An 18355-nucleotide genomic window follows, 5' to 3' on the forward strand; every position below is an offset into this window, starting at 1 on the left:
GTATTCACTGTTGGAATAAAAATATGATTAAATATAAGCAAATTACTCAATTAAAAGAAACATCAATTATTCTAAACATGGAGACCATTAAGCCATTTCCATTGAAATCAGGCAGAGAGGATTATCTGGCAAGATGGCAGAGTAGCGACTCCAGGATTCAGTCTTTCCACCAAAGCAACTATTAAACAGGCAGGAACTGTCTGAAACAACTATTTGGAAACTCCAGATATCAGAAGAACCCTGTATAGCATCCAGGGATGAGTGGGATGAAGAGGCTGATATATTATGGCAAGGAGCAGTGAATTGCTTTTGCCATATGGCAGCTTTTGGAGCCCACCCCCCACTCTTGCAGCAGGCTGTCATGGGGCCCAGCTTGCTGGAGACAGAAAGAGACATTAAAATCCTCTCTCCTAAAAACAGGGCAGGCATGGCCAATCATGGATAATGGCTTTTGAAAAGTGAATTCAGATTGCAGGGGGCCTGGCTCTGAGGGCAGTCATTGTTTCAGCCCTCCCCAGACAGGGGCAGTGGCAGCCATTGTTTCAACCCACCCAGACGAAGATGAAGGCAACCATTGTTTTAATCTGCCCTGGAAAGTGGTAGGCAGTGGTGGAAACTTCAGGACCTGGCAATTCCTCAAGGCTGTAGGAGACAGCTAAGAGAAGGGTTGCATTTGCTGGGTGGGTCAGGAAAACTCAAATTTGGGGAGACATTGGTGAGGCTTTTGGAAACCTTCCTGATCCCATCCCCAACGCACTTTGGAGCTGGTACATGCTCCCTTTGTGAGTCCATGGCCCTATTTCAAATGGGAAAAATTAGCTTGGGAAAGTCCTTTCCTGTTTGTCTTTCCTCCCAGAATTTGCCTTACAGGCAAAAGCAGCTCAAGACAACTAAAGGAGTATAAGAAACTACAGAGATGAACTGTCTTGGGAAAAGATCTGCCAGCTTCAAACATCTGGGAGTGGGAGGTCTGTTTTGGGAAACATAGGGGACAACCAAAATCCTGTAAACAGAGGTACTCCAAGACAACTAACAAGCAAAAGTCCAGGATCAGACAGAGGTATAGAAAAGAAAGGGGTGGGAGGGGAACCCTGCATAGTGCATTTTTCTTGGGCAGACCTTCCTGACAGGAGGGCTGGAGCTCAAGAAAATCCTTGTTTAGCACTAGTCAGTTACAAAACTAAGAAAGAGACATCTCAGGAAATAAATCCCAGAGTTAACATTTAAAAATATTAAAATGTAAAGTTTGTAACAACAAAATACAAGATAAAGAAATAGGAAATGATGGCCTATCCAAAGGAAGAGGAGAAAAATATGGAAATAATGAAGATGAGAATGTGAACATACATAACAAAGCCTTTAAAAAATGACCTTAAAAGTGTTCAGAAAACAGCAACAATCCCTCAACTGCAATGGCAAAGACCAAAAAAGAAGGAAGGTCCAACAATGAGCCCTTGATACTAATGACTATGCTTGTAAGCCTGTGCACCTGAAATAAGAACAAGGTCTAGAGCTGCAGGGTGCCTAAGAGTTACCTCCTGAGAGCCTCTGTGTTGCTCAAATGTGGCCAGTCTCAAAGCCAAACTCAGCATGTAAATGTGTTGCCTTCCCCCAGCATGGGACATGACTCCCTGGGATGAGCCTCCCTGGTGCCGAGGGATTACTACCAAGTACCAGCTGATGATGTAACTAGAAAATGACCTTGAATAAAAGGGTCAACTCGGACCAGCAGAATATCTCAGTCTACATATAATACCAGGAGTTAAAAATGTTTTTTGACCTGAATAAAAGGGGGAAATGGAAAGGACAAATGAGTTTATATGGCTATGAGTCTCCAAAAAGAGCCAGGAGGTTATCAGAGGGGTTGCCCTTATGCACACCTGAGCAGAGTCCCAGAGACAGATAAAAATAGATGCAACCCCAGGTATGGGTTCTTCTGAGGGCTGCAGAGATCCACAGGTTCTATGGTCATGGCAGATGGAGTTCAGTGCCATGTCAGTTGGCCCTACTTTGGAGTTTGTGCTTCTGTGTGATGGAGCTGGACTCAGATGTGATCTTTGTCCACAAGACTCTTCTGTTACTTTTACCAGAACTGTAGTTGGTGCTGGGGTTTAATGTATACCCAGGGGACCTGAATCTCTGGACTGACCATGTGATAGCCAGGTCCTGAGCCTCAACAGACTTGCAGCTCCTACACTCTGGTTTATTGGACTTACCCCACTCAGCTAACATAAACATGAAGAAGTGCGGTCACCCCTCAGGCTGAAGTGTGGTTTGCTGGCCTGGCGAGGGGCGGCGGCCGCGGTAGGCCTATTCCAAACCGCTGCCCCCATAATAGGGTGGTTGGTCGGACTCACTGCCACTCCTGAAGGGAGCTCAGCATGGGCACAGAGTGCCCTCAGGTCTCCCCTTCTCGGCAGCCATGCTTCCGCGGCCGCCCCTCCTCCCGGATGGTGCCACACGATGCCTTGTGGGGTGGCACCCTTCTTCTTTTTTCTCCCTGCGCAGGCGCAGGGCGGAGAATTCCAGTCTGCCCTTTTTCCCTCCCCCGACAGCAGCAACAGCCAGGCGTGGGCGGGAAAATCCAGTCTGCCCTTTTCCCTTCCCCCGACAGCAGCAACAGCCAGGCGTGGGCGGGAAACTCAAGTCTGCCCTCCACCCCAGCAACAGCAGCCACCAATCCCTAAACCCTGCCCCTTCCCCCAGCAACAGTGACAGCCAATCCCTAACCACCACCCCTCCCCCGTCCAGTACCGCCCACTGACCTTTCACCGGCAACCAATCAGAACAGGGCGTGGCTTCGACCAATCAGCCTTCCCCAGCCCCTATAAAACTGTTGCCTCTCCCTCAATAAAGTGGACTTGCGTGTTTACCTTGTCTCCGCAGTAGTTCTTCTGCCGTGCGCCCTCCAGTCCTGAGAGCCCCCGACAAGGGCCTGGCCTCCCTTGTCCCCAGTTCGTCGCCTGCTTCTCCGGGCGACCCCTTCGTCGCCGGCTTCGCTGGGCAACCCCGTCAGCCAAACCATGCAACCCCTTGTGAGACCGATCCCTCGTCTGCTGCCAGACCGACCCCTCGTCCCAAGCGGGACCGACCCCTCGTCCAGAGCTGGACCGACCCCTGTCCGCAGCCAGACCCCACCTCTACCGACCGAGCAAGCCGTCGCAGTTGGCGCCCAACGTGGGGCAAGGCAACTCCACCACAGCCTCACTCCATAACCTGGCGGCCCCCCCCCTCCTCCCTTCTCACCGTGGGGCTTCTCTCGTGCAACATTGCTGCTACCTGAGCCTTGGCTACCTCATATGATCCACGGCGGTCTAGGAGAATTGCTGGATGGCTTTCTCCTTCCATGTTGGGGGCTTATACTGACCCGCTATGATTAAGAGGAGCCTTGGATTTCTCGGGAGCGCGTGCTTACACATCTGAAGTAACCCTCCCACAGCCCTACGCCCTCCTCTCTTCTCACCCCTATCTTTTCGCTCTGCATTGCTGCTCCTGAACCTTGGTGACCTCATACGATCCACGGCGGTCTGGGAGAATCGCTGGATGGCTTTCTCCTTCCATGTCGGGGGCTTATACCGACCCGCTATGATTAAGAGGAGCCTTGGATTTCTCGGGAGTACACGCTTGCACGTCTGAAGTAACCCTCCCACAGCCCTACGCCCTCCTCTCTTCTCACCCCTACCTTTTCGCTCTGCATTGCTGCTCCTGAACCTTGGCGACCTCATATGATACACAGCGGTCTGGGAGAATCGCTGGATGGCTTTCTCCTTCCATGTCGGGGGCTTATACCGACCCGCTATGATTAAGAGGCACCAATAAAACTCTCAGGAGCGCGTACCTGAGCACCTCCACCCCTGCCTTCACCTCTGCCTCCTCCCCTCCCCACTTGCTCCTCTTTGCCTTGCTCCACTGCTCGTCGTTCCGCCCTCCCCTCGTCGGGGCCTCCTCTTGGCCCGCGACCACCGTCGGAGTCCCATCGGCTCCGACCCCTCGTCTCACCGTGCACCTCGGCTCCCATCGCCACGCTCTCAAGGTAAGGGCCCCTTTTCTTATCGGCTCCAAAAGGCCATTAGCAATGGGTAACATCCTATCTGCAAAGCAAGCCCCACAAGTTCGGACCCTCGCCGGTCTCCTAGACACTCACCGGTGTAAGATCTCTTTGAAACAGCTCCAAGTATATTGGGACCTTCTTCTCCCCTTTAATCCATGGCTTACCACGTGTCAGCTTTGGGACCCGGACACCTATACTCGCCTTATAGATAGGGTCACTTCTGCTGTGGAGCAGGAAGGTAAAAGATTCCCTCCTGGCTTATTACAGGCAACATGAAGTCCAGAAGAAATCTTGAAGGGTATAATCTATGATATGCTATATAAAAAAGGATTTAAAAGCAGCTATACCAAGAAAGTAAGAATTATGAGTCAACTGTAAATAAATTATATATTTCTGTTAATGTGTTGTAATTGTTCTGTGTTTGTCTGTCTGTTCGTTCAGTGTCAACGTATATTGTGATACCTCTGGATGGTAAATATAAATTACTAGAAATCTTTAAAAGAGCTCTATTCAAATGACCAAAAATTAAATAAGTGCTTATATTAATACTTAAGTTTATTATATTAATACATAAGTTTAAATGTTAATAAGATATCTACAATTTAAAAAAATTGTAAGTCTTAATTAACAAAATTAACTGTACGTCTTCATAAAAAGTTGTTCTTGCCTAGATTAAAATGAATAACTTATTTTTCTTCACAGGATAATATAAAGAATGTAAAACTTATATGAATATTAAAAAAGGTTAAAAGTTTGTAAAAATGCTAACTGAAATGTAATAAGTTTTGCAAAAAGACGTATTTTGTCCTAAAGTAGGATGGCTAATTTTCCATAAACTCTTGAAACTTAATTTGCATGCAGCAAGTGTAAAAGGTATTGTGATAACTTTACGTAAGGGAATGTGTTCTGTAAAGATAAAATTTATCTTCAATAGTCTATATGGTTATAAATAATAATAAAAGGTTTAATAAAGCATTGTTTACATTAAGGTATTAAATGGCTAATTCCAAAAGGTCATTCTTAAATATATATATATAAAACTGAATTGATGATAATAATAATAAAAGGTAATTTTATAACAGGAAAGATTAACAGCAACCAAGCTCCCTGCCAACTTGCTTTTAGGAAACGGTTTCTAATATTGCATGCTACTAAGTATTTAAAGAAAAGTTATTCTTAAGGAAACAGAAGATGATTTTGTCTTTGCAGCCATTGTCTATTTAGCAACATCCCTTGCTATCGGCCTAGCCACTGTTGCGCCAGATGATTGGAACCTTAAACAAAGACTCCTCCTCACTGTCATCTTCCTATCTATCGTTACTATATTTACTGCCCTCATTCTCCTTCTTTATAAAGCAGTCTCCTACAAACCACAAATCTTCTGTCTTAAACATACCATTCTCAACCCTATCCTCTAAATGATCTTCTCACTTCCCCCACAGCCTTTAATACTTTATTTCTTCCTCATAACCTTTGCTTTCTTGATAATATTTTCCGCCATCTGTCTAGCCGCTACCGCCCCAGAAGATTGGAACCTCGGCCAACGAATTCTACTCTCCATCGCCTTTCTGTTTATTATCCTCTTTTATGCTTTACTCCTTATCTTCCTCCCATAATGACTTCACCAAGCCTCCTCTTGTCCAAAACCGTCACCCTTCTTTTCCTCACACTCCCCATTGCACTCACCAATCCCAGCCATCAGCCTTTTAATTGGACAGTAAGCCTCTGGCAGGAAAAAGTAATCCTCTCCTACAATGTCTTCGCTGCCAAGGAGAGATTAACTACCTGCAACGCGCTGTCATCCTGGACTTTTAACAACAGATGGATCTTATAGCCACCGAGATCAACAAGAATTGGACATTGGCCACCCTTGCTTGCAACGGCAAGATACCGCCCCCTAAATTGTACATTTATATCCCCATCATACTCACCTCCCTCTTCAGCCCCGCTTCCCTCATTGCTTGCTGCCTCTTGGGCCTTGGCTACTTGCTACTGCTGCCATCCTGGCCTTTATTTGAAAAGAAGGGGGAAATGCGGTCACCCCTCAGGCTGAAGTGTGGTTTGCTGGCCTGGCGAGGGGCGGCGGCCGCGGTAGGCCTATTCCAAACCGCTGCCCCCATAATAGGGTGGTTGGTCGGACTCACCGCCACTCCTGAAGGGAGCTCGGCATGGGCGCAGAGTGCCCTCGGGTCTCCCCTTCTCGGCAGCCATGCTTCCGCGGCCGCCCCTCCTCCCGGATGGCGCCACATGATGCCTTGTGGGGTGGCACCCTTCTTCTTTTTTCTCCCTGCGCAGGCGCAGGGCGGAGAATTCCAGTCTGCCCTTTTCCCCTCCCCCGACAGCAGCAACAGCCAGGCGTGGGCGGGAAAATCCAGTCTGCCCTTTTCCCTTCCCCCGACAGCAGCAACAGCCAGGCGTGGGCGGGAAACTCAAGTCTGCCCTCCACCCCAGCAACAGCAGCCACCAATCCCTAAACCCTGCCCCTTCTTCCAGCAACAGCGACAGCCAATCCCTGACCACCACCCCTCCCCTGTCCAGTACCGCCCACTGACCTTTCACCGGCAACCAATCAGAACAGGGCGTGGCTTCTACCAATCAGCCTTCCCCAGCCCCTATAAAACTGTTGCCTCTCCCTCAATAAAGTGGACTTGCGTGTTTACCTTGTCTCCGCAGTAGTTCTTCTGCCGTGCGCCCTCCAGTCCTGAGAGCCCCCGACAAGAGCCTGGCCTCCCTTGTCCCCAGTTCGTCGCCTGCTTCTCCGGGCGACCCCTTCGTCGCCTGTTTCTCCGGGTGACCCCTTCGTCGCCGGCTTCGCCGGGTGACCCCGTCAGCCAAACCGCGCAACCCCTTGTGAGACCGATCCCTTGTCTGCTGCTGGACCGACCCCTCGTCCCAAGCGGGACCGACCCCTCGTCCAGAGCTGGACCGACCTTTCGTCCGCAGCCAGACCCCACCTCTACCGACCGAGCAAGCCGCCGCAAAGAAGGTCAACCACCACACCAGGGAGCCAAGAGTGCCTACAGCTGAAAGCAGGAGAATTGCATCCAGCATCCATGTGGAATCTAAGCCCCTCTTGATATAGATGTGGAGTGGACACGACCATTTTAGGGTCCACAGGGTGGAGGAATAGAGAATGGATTACAGTGGACTTACTCTTATTCTATTTATGAACTATAGTGATTAGTAATCGAGGAAGATGTGACATTGGTGTGGAGAAAGTGGCCATGGTGGCTGCTGGGGGTAGGGAGTGGGAGGAAGAGATGTGATGTGGGGGTGTTTTTGGGGGTTGGAGTTGTCCTGGATTGTGCTCCAGGGACAGTTACTGGACATTGTATGTCCTCTCATGGCCCACTGGGTGGACTGTGGGAGAGAGAATGTGGGCTATGGTGTGAACCATTGACCATGAGGTGCAGCGGTGCTCAGAGATGTATTCACCAAAAGCAATGAATGTCTCATGATGATGGAGGAGGCTGTTGTTATGGACGGAGGAGTGGGGTGAGGGGAGTGGGGGTATATGGGAACCTCACTTTTTTTAATGTAACATTAAATAAATAAGTAAAGAGAAAAAAAGTGTTCAAAAAGATGAAGGAAAATACAGAATAAGAAAAAAAGAATATCAAGAAAACAATGAATGAACAATATGAGAGAATTTTAGTAAAGAGATAGAAATTTTAAAAATGAATGAAAGAAAACTACTGGAATTGAAGAGCACAATAACTGAAATGAATTATTCTGGGGAGAGTTTTAAGAACAAATTGGAGAAGGTTGTAGAAAGAATCAGTGAACTGGAGTACAAGACATTTGAAATGAATCAGATTGAGGAGTAGAAAGAAAAAGTGAGTATTAAAAGGAAAAATAGCTTTTGGAACACCATCAGACATACCAATTTATGCATTATGGGAATCCCAGGAGATGAAAGAGAGAAAAGAGCAGAAGGAATATTAAAAGAAATAATGATAGAGAATTTCCCAAACTTACCAAAAGTTATGACATGAATATGCACACCCAAGAAACCCAGGAGACACCAAACAGACTTATCATTAAAAAAAAAAAAAAAAATACACCCTGTCATATATTAATCACACAAAGAAAAGGAGAGAGTTTTGAAAACTGCAGGAGAAAAGAGATGTGTTATATTAAAGGGAGTCCCAATTAGACTGAGAGCCAATTTCTCATCAGAAACCATGGAGGCAAGAAGGCAGTGGGTTGAAATACTTAAATTGCTGAAAGAAAAACAACTGCCAGTCAAGAATTTTATATCTGGTGAGACTGTCTTTCAAAATTGAGGGACAGATTAAGACATTCTTAGATAAACAAAAGGTGAAGCAGTTCATCATCAACAGACCTACCCTTTAAGCAATGCTAAAGGGAATTCTTCAGACTGAAAGGAAAGGACACCAGACAGCATTCAAAGCATCATAAAGAAACAAAAGCTATGGGTAGCCAAATGCCAGTATTATTGCAGCATATTTCTTGGTATGTAATTCCACTTCTTACTTCCTATAGGTGCTAAAATACTAACGCATAAAAAGTAATGATAAATCTATGGTTTTGGAATGCAATGTACAAAGATAGAAGTGCTAATAATTACCAAAAAAGGTGGGGGCAGAGGGGTATAGGAAAAGTATATGTGCATGATATTAAAGGTAAAAGTTGGTATCAAGCCAAATATGATTGTTATATATTTGGGATGTTAAATTTTAGCCCCATTGTGTTAGTCAGCCAAAGGGGTACTGATGCAAAATACTAGAAACAGGTTGGTTTCTATAAAAGGTATTCATTTAGGGTAGGAGCTTACAGATACCAGACTAGAAAGTGTAAGTCACCAAAGTCTATTTCTACATGTTGGAGCAAGATGTCTGCTGATGTCTGCCAGGGTTCAGGCTTCCTGGGTTCCTCTCTTCCCAGGTCTTGCTTCTCTCTGGGCTCAGGTCTTCTGTTTTCTCCACAAGGTCAACTGTAGACTATGAGGCTGTCTATGCTTTGTCTCTTTCCACAAGATCAGCTGTAGACTATTAGGCAAATGGTTCTGTTTCTCTCTCCAGGGTTTCTGCTGCATCTAGGGAGCCATCTCTATTCCTCTGTGTTCTTTTCCTGGCTCAGGTCCTCTCTTCCCAGGGCTTGCTTCTCTTTCCTCTATGTGCTTACTTCCCAGGGCTCCAGCTCAAGACCCCAGCATCAAACTCCAAATCAAAACTCCAACACCAAAAGCTTCAAATCTTCGTTTGCCATGTCTTTTATCTGTGAGTCCTGCCCCTTGGTGGGACTCAACACCATACTGACATGGCCCATTCAAAGCCCTAATTGTAATTTAATCATGCCCGGGTACAGACCAGTTTATAAACATAACCTAATGTCTATTTTTGGAATTAAAAACTATATCTAACTTCTATACCCATGGTAACCACAAGGAAAATAAATTTAAAATATATCCAGATAGAAATGAGATCATGCTTAATATACTGTGGCACAAAAAGTAAAAAAATATAAAAATAGGTATTAATGGAAGTGAGAGACAAAGGGTTTAAGACTTACAGAGGCTAAATAGCAAAATGGCAGAAGAAAGTCCTAGATTATCAGTAAGGGCTTTAAATGTAAATGGTTAAATACTCTACTCAAAAGACAAAGATTGGCAGAATGGATAAAAAAGCATAACCCAACTATATGCTGTAGGCAAGAGACTCACCTTAAATTCAAAGATACAAGTAGGCTGAAAGTGAAAGGATGGGAAAAATATACCATGCAAGTAATAACCAAAAGAGAGCTGAGGTAGCTATTCTAAAACAGATAAAATAAACTGTATGTCAAAATTTGTAACAAGGGACAAAGATGGTCATTATATACTGATAAAGAAGACAATTCAACAAGAAGATATAATAAATAAAAATACAAATGCACATAACAGCAGAGCCCCAAAATAAATGAAACAAATACTGACAGACTTAAAGGGAGAAATTGAAAGTTCTACTTTAATAGTAGGAGACTTTAATACATGACTTTCAATAAGGGGTAGAACATCTAGTGAGAAGATCAATAAGGAAACACAAGACTTGAATGGTACTCTAAACCAACTAGACCTAACCGACTCATTTCACCCAACAAACATGGAATACACATTTTTCTCAAGGACTCATGGATTAATGTCAAGGATAGACCATGTTAGGTCACAAGACAAGTCTCAATAAATCTAAAAAATATTGAAATCATATGATATATATATTCTGACCACAATAGCATAAAGCTAGAAATCAATAACAGAGGGAGAAATGGAAAATTCACAAATATATGGAAATTAAGCAACATCCTCTTCAACAGCCAATGGGTTAAAGAGGAAATCAGAGGCAAAACTGAGGCAAATGAAAATGAAAACACAACATGTCAAAGCTTAGGGGATGCATGATGCCAGTGCCAAGAGGTAAATTTATAGCTCTAAATGCTTACATTTAAAAAGAAGAAGACTTCAAGTCAGGGACCCAACCTCAGAACTGGGAAAACAGGGAAAAGAAGAATAAACTATACCAGTGCAAACAGAAGGAAGGAAATAAGATTAGAGTGGAATTAAATGAATCAGGGGAAAACGGACTTGGCCCAGTGGTTAGGGCGTCTGTCTACCACATGGGAGGTCCGCTGTTCAAACCCCGGGCCTCCTTGACCCATGTGGAGCTGGCCCATGTGCAGTGCTGATGCACGCAAGGAGTGCCGCGCCATGCAGGGGTGTCCCCCGCATAGGGGAACCCCACGCGCAGGGAGTGCACCCCGTAAGGAGAGCCGCCCAGCGCGAAAGAAAGTGCAGCCTGCCCAGGAATGGTGCCGCCCACACTTCCCATGCCGCTGACGACAACAGAAGTGGACAAAGAAACAAGACGCAGCAAATAGACACAGAGAACAGACAACGGGGGGGGGGGGGGGTGCGATTAAATCTTAAAAAAAAAAAGAATCAGGGAAAACAAACAATAGAGAGAATGCAAAAAGCCAAAAATTAATTCTTTGAAAAAATCGATAAAATTGGAAAATTTTGAGCAAGTCTGACAAAGAAAAAAAAAGAGTATACAAATAACTAAAATCAGAAATAAAAAGGGGGACATTACTACTGACCCCACTGAAATAAAATGGTCATAAGAGGACACTATAAACAACTGTATGCCAATAAATTAGATAATTAAGATGAAGTGAACAAATTCTTAGAAGCATATAGAGTACATACATTGTCTCAAGAAAAAATACAAAGTCCCAAAAATCAATTCCTAGTGAAGAGATTGAATTCATCATTAAAAACTTCCCAACAAAGAAAAGCCCAGGACCACATGGCTTCACAGGGGAATTCTACCACACACTCCAAAAAGACCTAATTCCATTATGCTCAAACTATTCCAAAAAAAGTTGAAGAAGAGGGAACATTCCCTAATTTATCTATGAGTACATCACCCTCAAACCAAAACCAGATAAAAATAACACAAGGAAAGAAGACTACAGGCTAATATCTTTTATGAATATAGATAAAAGATTCTCAACAAAATACCTAATCCAACATTAAAATAATTACACACCATGAACAAGTGGGGTTTATCCCTGGTATGCAACATTGGTTCAACATAAGAAAATCAGGGAGGTGGAAATGGCTCAGCTGATAGAGCATCCGCCCAACATATGGGAGGTCCAGGGTTCGAACCCAGGGTCTCCTGGACTGTGTGCTGAGCTGGCCCACACACAGCACTGCCACATGCAAGGAGTGCTCTGCCATGCAGGGGTGTCCCCTGCATAGGGGAGCCCCACGCGCAAGGAGTGTGCCCCACATTGAGCCACCCTGCGTGGAAGAAAAGCACAGCCCACCCAGAAGTGGCACCACACACACGGAGAGCTGTCACAGCAAGATGACACAACAAAAAGAGACACAGATTCCTGGTGCCGCCAAGAATGTAAACAGACACAGAAAAACACGCAGTAAATGGACACAAAGAGCAGTCAACAGGAGGGAGCGGAGGGAGAGAAATAAATAAAATAAATCTTTTAAAGAAACATAAGAAAATCAACTAATGTAATTTACCATATTAATACAATGAAGGGAAAAATCATATGATCATCTCAACTAATATAGAAAAGGCATTTGACAAAATCTGGAAGCCCCTTCTTGATAAAACAGAACACCAGGAATAGAAGAAATTTTCCTGAACATGACAAAGGGCATCTATGAAAAGTCAACAACTAATATCCTACTTAATGATGAAAGACTGAAAACTTTCCCTCTAAGATAAGGAGCAAAACAAGGATGACCACTGTCACCACTACTCAACATTGTGCTGGAATTCTTGCTAGAGCAATTAGGCAAGAAATAGTAATAAAAAGGCATCCAGATTGGATAAGATGAATTAAAAATTTCCCTATTTGCAGACTATATGCTCCTATATACAGAAAATCCCGAAAAAATTCACAGCTAAGCAACTAGAGCTAATAAATGAATTCAACAAAGTAGCTGGTATAAGATCAACATCCACAAATCCATTGTGTTTTTATACGCAAGCAATAAACAACTGGAAGAATAAATCAATAAGAGAATTTAATTCACAATAGGAGCTAAAAAAATCAAATATCTAGGAACAAATCTAATCAAGTATGTCAGGACTTGTACACAAATGATACACAGAAAACTACAAAACATTGCTAAAAAAAAATCAAAGAAGACTTAAATTAATGGAAGGATAGTTTGTGTTCATAGATTGGAAGACAGTGTTGTTAAGATGTTAATCCTACCAGAGCAATTTATAGAGTCAATGCAATCTCAATCAAAATTCCAACAACCTTACTTGCAACAATGGAAAAGCAAGCTATCAAATTTATATGGCATGGAGCTGATGTGGCTCAAGCAACTGAACATCTGCCTCTCACACGGGTGGTCCTGGGTTTTGTTCCCAGTGGCTCGTAAAGAAGACAAACAATGAGCAGTTAACAAGCAGACATTGAACAAAAACAATGAGCAGACAACAAGCAAAAACAAATGAGAAGAGAGCAGATGTGGCTCAAGCAGTTGAACGACTCCCTTCCACATGGGAGATCCTGGGTTTGGTTCCCAGTGCCTCCTTTTTTTTTTCTCTCTCTCTCTCTTCATTTATTTTTTTAATGTTACATTAAAAAAATATGAGGTCCCCATATACCCCCACCCCCTTCACCCCACTCCTCCGCCCATAACAACCACCTCCTCCATCATCATGAGACATTCATTGCATTTGGTGAATACATCTCTGAGCACCGCTGCACCTCATGGTCAATGGTCCACACCATAGCCCACACTCTCCCACAGTCCACCCAGTGGGCCATGGGAGGACATACAATGTCTGGTAACTGTCCCCAGAGCATGACCCAGGACAACTCCAACCCCCGAAAACGCTCCCACATCACATCTCTTTGTCCCACTCCCTACCCCCAGCAGCCACCATGGCCACTTTCTCCACACCAATGCCACATTTTCTTCAGTTACTAATCACAATAATTCATGAATAGACTATCAGGGTGGCTGACTTGGCCCAGTGGTTAGGGCTTCTGTCTACCACATGGACGGTCCACGGTTCAAACCCCGGGCCTCCTTGACCCGTGTGGAGCTGGCCCATGTGCAGTGCTGATGTGCGCAAGGAGTGCCCTGCCACGCAGGGGTGTCCCCGCGTAGGGGAGCCCCACGCTCAAGGAGTGCACCCTATAAGGAGAGTTTCCAGTGCAAAAGAAAGTTCAGCCTGCCCAGGAATGGCGCCGCACACACAGAGAAGTGGCACAACAAGATGATGCAACAAAAAAGAAACACAGATTCCCACGCCACTGACCACAACAGAAGCAGACAAAGAAGACGCAGCAAATGGACACAGAGAACAGACAACCGGGGGTAGGAGGGGAGCGGGGGAAAGGGGAAATAAATAAATAAATAAATAAATAAATAAACCTTAAAAAAAAGAGAGAGAATATCAGTAAGTCCACTCTAGTCCATTCTCTATTCCTCCATCCTGTGGACCCTAGAATGGCCGTGTCCACTCCACATCTATATCAAGATGGGGCTTAGATTCCACATGGATGCTGGATTAAAGGAAAAAACAGACAATGAGCAAAAACAAAAGAAAACAAAACCCAATGAGCAAACAGACAAGGGAGCCATCTTGGGGGTAGTGGGGAATGGGAAAAAAAATTTATATGGAAAGGTAAGGGGCCCAAATAGTAATAGCTAAAGTCATCTTTAAAAAGAAGAATGAAATTGAGAGATTCACACTTTCTCATCTTAAAACTTAGTACAGGGAAGTGGACTTGGCCCAATGGATAGGGTGTCCACCTACCACATGGGAAGTCCATGGTTCAAACCCCGGGCCTCCTTGACCTGTGTGGAGCTGGCCCATATGCAGTGCTGATGTGCGCAAGGAGTGCCCTGCCACTCAGGGGTGTCCCCCATGTAGGGGAGCCCCACACGCAAGGAGTGCACCCTGCAAGGAGAGCCGCCCAGCGCAAAAAAAAATGCAGCCTGCCCAAGAATGGTGCCCCACACACGGAGAGCTGACACAAAAAGATGACGCAACAAAAAGAAACACAGATTCCTGGTGCCGCTGATAAGGATAGAAGCGGTCACAGAAGAACACACAGTGAAAGGACATAGAGAGCAGACAACTGGAGCGGGGGGGGGGCGGGGAGAGCAATAAATAAATAAATAAATAAATCTTAAAAAAAAAAAACTTAGTACAAAGCCACAGTATTCAAAACAGTGTTTCCTGTTTGGTTTTTTCAAACAAACCAGGACCTCATACATGGGAAGCAGGTGCTCAACCACTGAGCTCATAAGCTCCCCAATAAGAGTTTGTTTTTCCCTTGATTTGTTTGTTTGTTTTGTTTTTAGGAAGTACAAGGGATCAAACCAGGGACCTTGTACATATGAACAGGTGTTCAACCTCTTGAGCTACATCCTTGCCCCAAAACAGTGTGTTTTTTTTTTTTGGGTGGGGGGGGCAGGTAGGGAACAGCACAATGACAGACAGATACACCATTGTAATCAAAATGAGAGCTCAAAAATCAACATTCACATTTATTGCCAACTGATTTTTGACAAGGGGCAAAAAGCATTCAATCAGGAAAGAATAGGGAAGTGGAAGTGGCTCAACTGATAGAGCTCCCGCCTACCATATATGGAGGGTCCAGGGTTTGATATCCAGGACCTCCTGACCTGTGTGGTGAGCTGGCCTACATGCAGTGCTGTTGTGTGCAAGGAGTGCTGTGCCACGCAGGGGCGCCCCCGCATAAGAATGTCCCACGCGCAAGGAGTGCATCCCGCCAGGAGAGCTGCCCCGGGTGAAAAAAAAGTGCAACCTGCTCAGGAGTGGTGCCGCACACATGGAGACCTGACGCAGCAAGATGACACAACAAAAAGAGACAATTTCCCAGTCCTGCCTGACAATGCAAGTGGATGCAAAAGAACACACAGCAAATGGACACAGAGCAGACAACAGGGGGGAAGAGGAGAGAAATAAATAAAAATAAATATTTTTAAAAAAGCAAAAACAACAACAAAAAAGGAAAGAATAGTTTCTTCAACAAATGGTGCTGGGAAAACTGGATCTCCACTTGAAAAAAAAGGAGGATCCCTACTTCACACCTTATACAAAAATCACCCAAAAGTGGACCAAAGACCTAAATATAAGAGCTAGAACTATCAAACTTCTAGAAGAAAATGTAGGGAAGCATCTTCAAATCCTTGTGTTAGGCATAGGTTTGTTAGATTTTATGCCCAAAAACAAGCAAAAACAACAGAAAAATAAATAAATGGGACCACATCAAAATTAGAAACTTTTGTGCATCAAAGGAGTTTACCATGAAAGTAAAAGGACACCTACAAAATGGAGAAAATATTTGGAAACCACATAGCTGATAAAGGTTTGATTTTCAGAATATATAAAGAAATCCTACAACTCAACAACAAAAGACAAATAATACAATTAAAAATGGGCGAAATAGTTGAATAGATATCTCCTCAAAGAAAATACACAAATGGCCAGAAGACACATGAAAAGATACTCAACATCATCAAGAATTAGGGAAATGCAAATCAAAACCACAATGAGATACCATTTTGCCCCCACTAGAATGACTGCTATTAAGAAAATGGAAACTAACAGTTGTTGAAGAGGATGTGGAGAAATAGGAAATTCATTTATTGCTGGTGGCAATGTAAAATGGTGCAGCCTCTGTGGAAGACAGTTTGGTGATTCCTCAGAATCCTAAGGATAGAACTACCACATGATCTGGCAATCCCACTACTAGGTCCATACCTCAAAGAATTGAAAACAGGGGCTCAAAAGATATTTGCACACAAATGTTCATGGTGGCCTTATTCACAATTGCGAAAAGATGGAGTAACTCAAGTGCCCATGAACTGATGAAAGGCTAAAGAAAATGTGGAATACTATTCAGCTGTAAGAAGGAGTGATGTCTGATGCATGCAACAGTGTGGATGAACCTTGAAGACAACATGTGAGTAAAATAAGCCAGATACAAAAGGACTAACATGAACTCATTATAATGAGCAAACTCATGGAGTTAAAATCTAAAATATAGATGACCAGGAGATAGAATGAGGGTAGAGAATGGGGAGCTAATATTTAATTTGTGCAGAATTTTTAATAAGGTTTATTGTGAATGAAATGAATGGAGGTGATGGTAGCATGTTATCATGAGTGTAATTTACAGCACTAAACTGTGTGTATGATTGTGGCTGAAAGGGGAATCGTATATGTCACTGAAAGGAAAGCTAGAGCATGAAACATAGGACTGTATAACTGGGACAATACTAGTTACAAATATTAGAATAATATTCCATGAACAAGACCAAATGTACATCAATATTACAAGGTGCTAGCAACAGGGTAGTATGTGGGGAAAATACAGCTAATGCAAACTGTGAACTATGGTTAACAGAAATATTGTAATATTCTTTCACCAATTGTAACAAAGGTACTATACTAATGCTAGGTGTCAATAGTAGGAAGGATATGGAATATAGGATTTTTCTTTTTGGAGCAATGGAAATGTTCTAAAATTGATTGTGGTGATGAATGTAAACTCTGTGGTTATACTGACAGCCATTGATTGTATTCTCTGGAATTGTATGATGTGTGAATAAAACTGTTTTTTAAAAAAGATCTCAAACCAATAACCTAATGTCCCACCTTAAGAAATTAGAAAAAGAATAGCAAACTAAATCCAAAGCACATAGGAGGAAGGAAATAATAATGACTAGTGTATAAATTAATAAAATAGAAAAACAATATAAAATATCAATGAAAACAAAAGTTGGTTCTTTGAGAAGATCAATAAATTGATGCCTCTTTAGCCAGAGTGAATAAGAAAATAGGAGAGAAGACTGAAACTACTAAAACCAGGAATGAAAAGAAGATAATATTATTAACTTTACAGAAAGGTATGGAGCTGAAAAGAAGAAAGTTAAATATCATGTTCAAGGACATAAAACAATATCTTTTATATGGAAAGGCACATTGTGTTCTTAGATAAGAAAACTTAAAAATGATAAAATTAATGATTCTAACCAAATTAATATATACATCTTATGCCATTCCAATTAGAATTCCAAAAAATTAGATGAATTTTCTTAAGTTCATACAGAAAAGTAATAGGATAGGAATATCCAAGATTTTGTGAAAAATTTCATAAATTTACCTTACCAAATATTAAACTATTCTAAAAAGCCACTATAAGTAAAATGAATGGCCTATACAAATATAGTCAACTGAGCTTTGATTAAGAAATGATAAAGCAATTCAGTGGATAAAGGACAGTCTTTTCAACACATAATGCTGGAATAACTGGACATCTGTATGTAAAAAGCATGAATATAGACATAGAACTTAAATCTTTCACAAAAATATCTCAAAAAGGATATGCAAAAGCATAAAACTTCTGAAAGGTAACATAGAGGAAAATCTAGATGACCTTGGGTTTGGCAATGATTTCTTAGATACAACCCCCCATAAAACTTATATATTGGCCTTCATTAAAATTGAAAACTTCTGCTCTGTAAAGTATACTATTAAGAGAATAAAAAGATAAATCACAGAATGGGAGAAAATATACGCAAAACACATATCTGATAAAGGTGTTGTATCCAAAATATACAAATAAATCTTAAAACTCAATGAAAAGAGAAAAATCTAAGAAATGGACAAAAGAGCTAAATAGACTCCTCACCAAAGAAAATATACAGATAGCAAATAATTATATGAAAATGTGCTCAGTATCATATATGATTAGGGAATTGCCAATTAAAACAAT

The sequence above is a fragment of the Dasypus novemcinctus genome, chromosome 4 (genome assembly GCF_030445035.2).
Source record: "Dasypus novemcinctus isolate mDasNov1 chromosome 4, mDasNov1.1.hap2, whole genome shotgun sequence".
In the NCBI taxonomy this organism is placed as follows: Eukaryota; Metazoa; Chordata; class Mammalia; order Cingulata; family Dasypodidae; genus Dasypus; species Dasypus novemcinctus.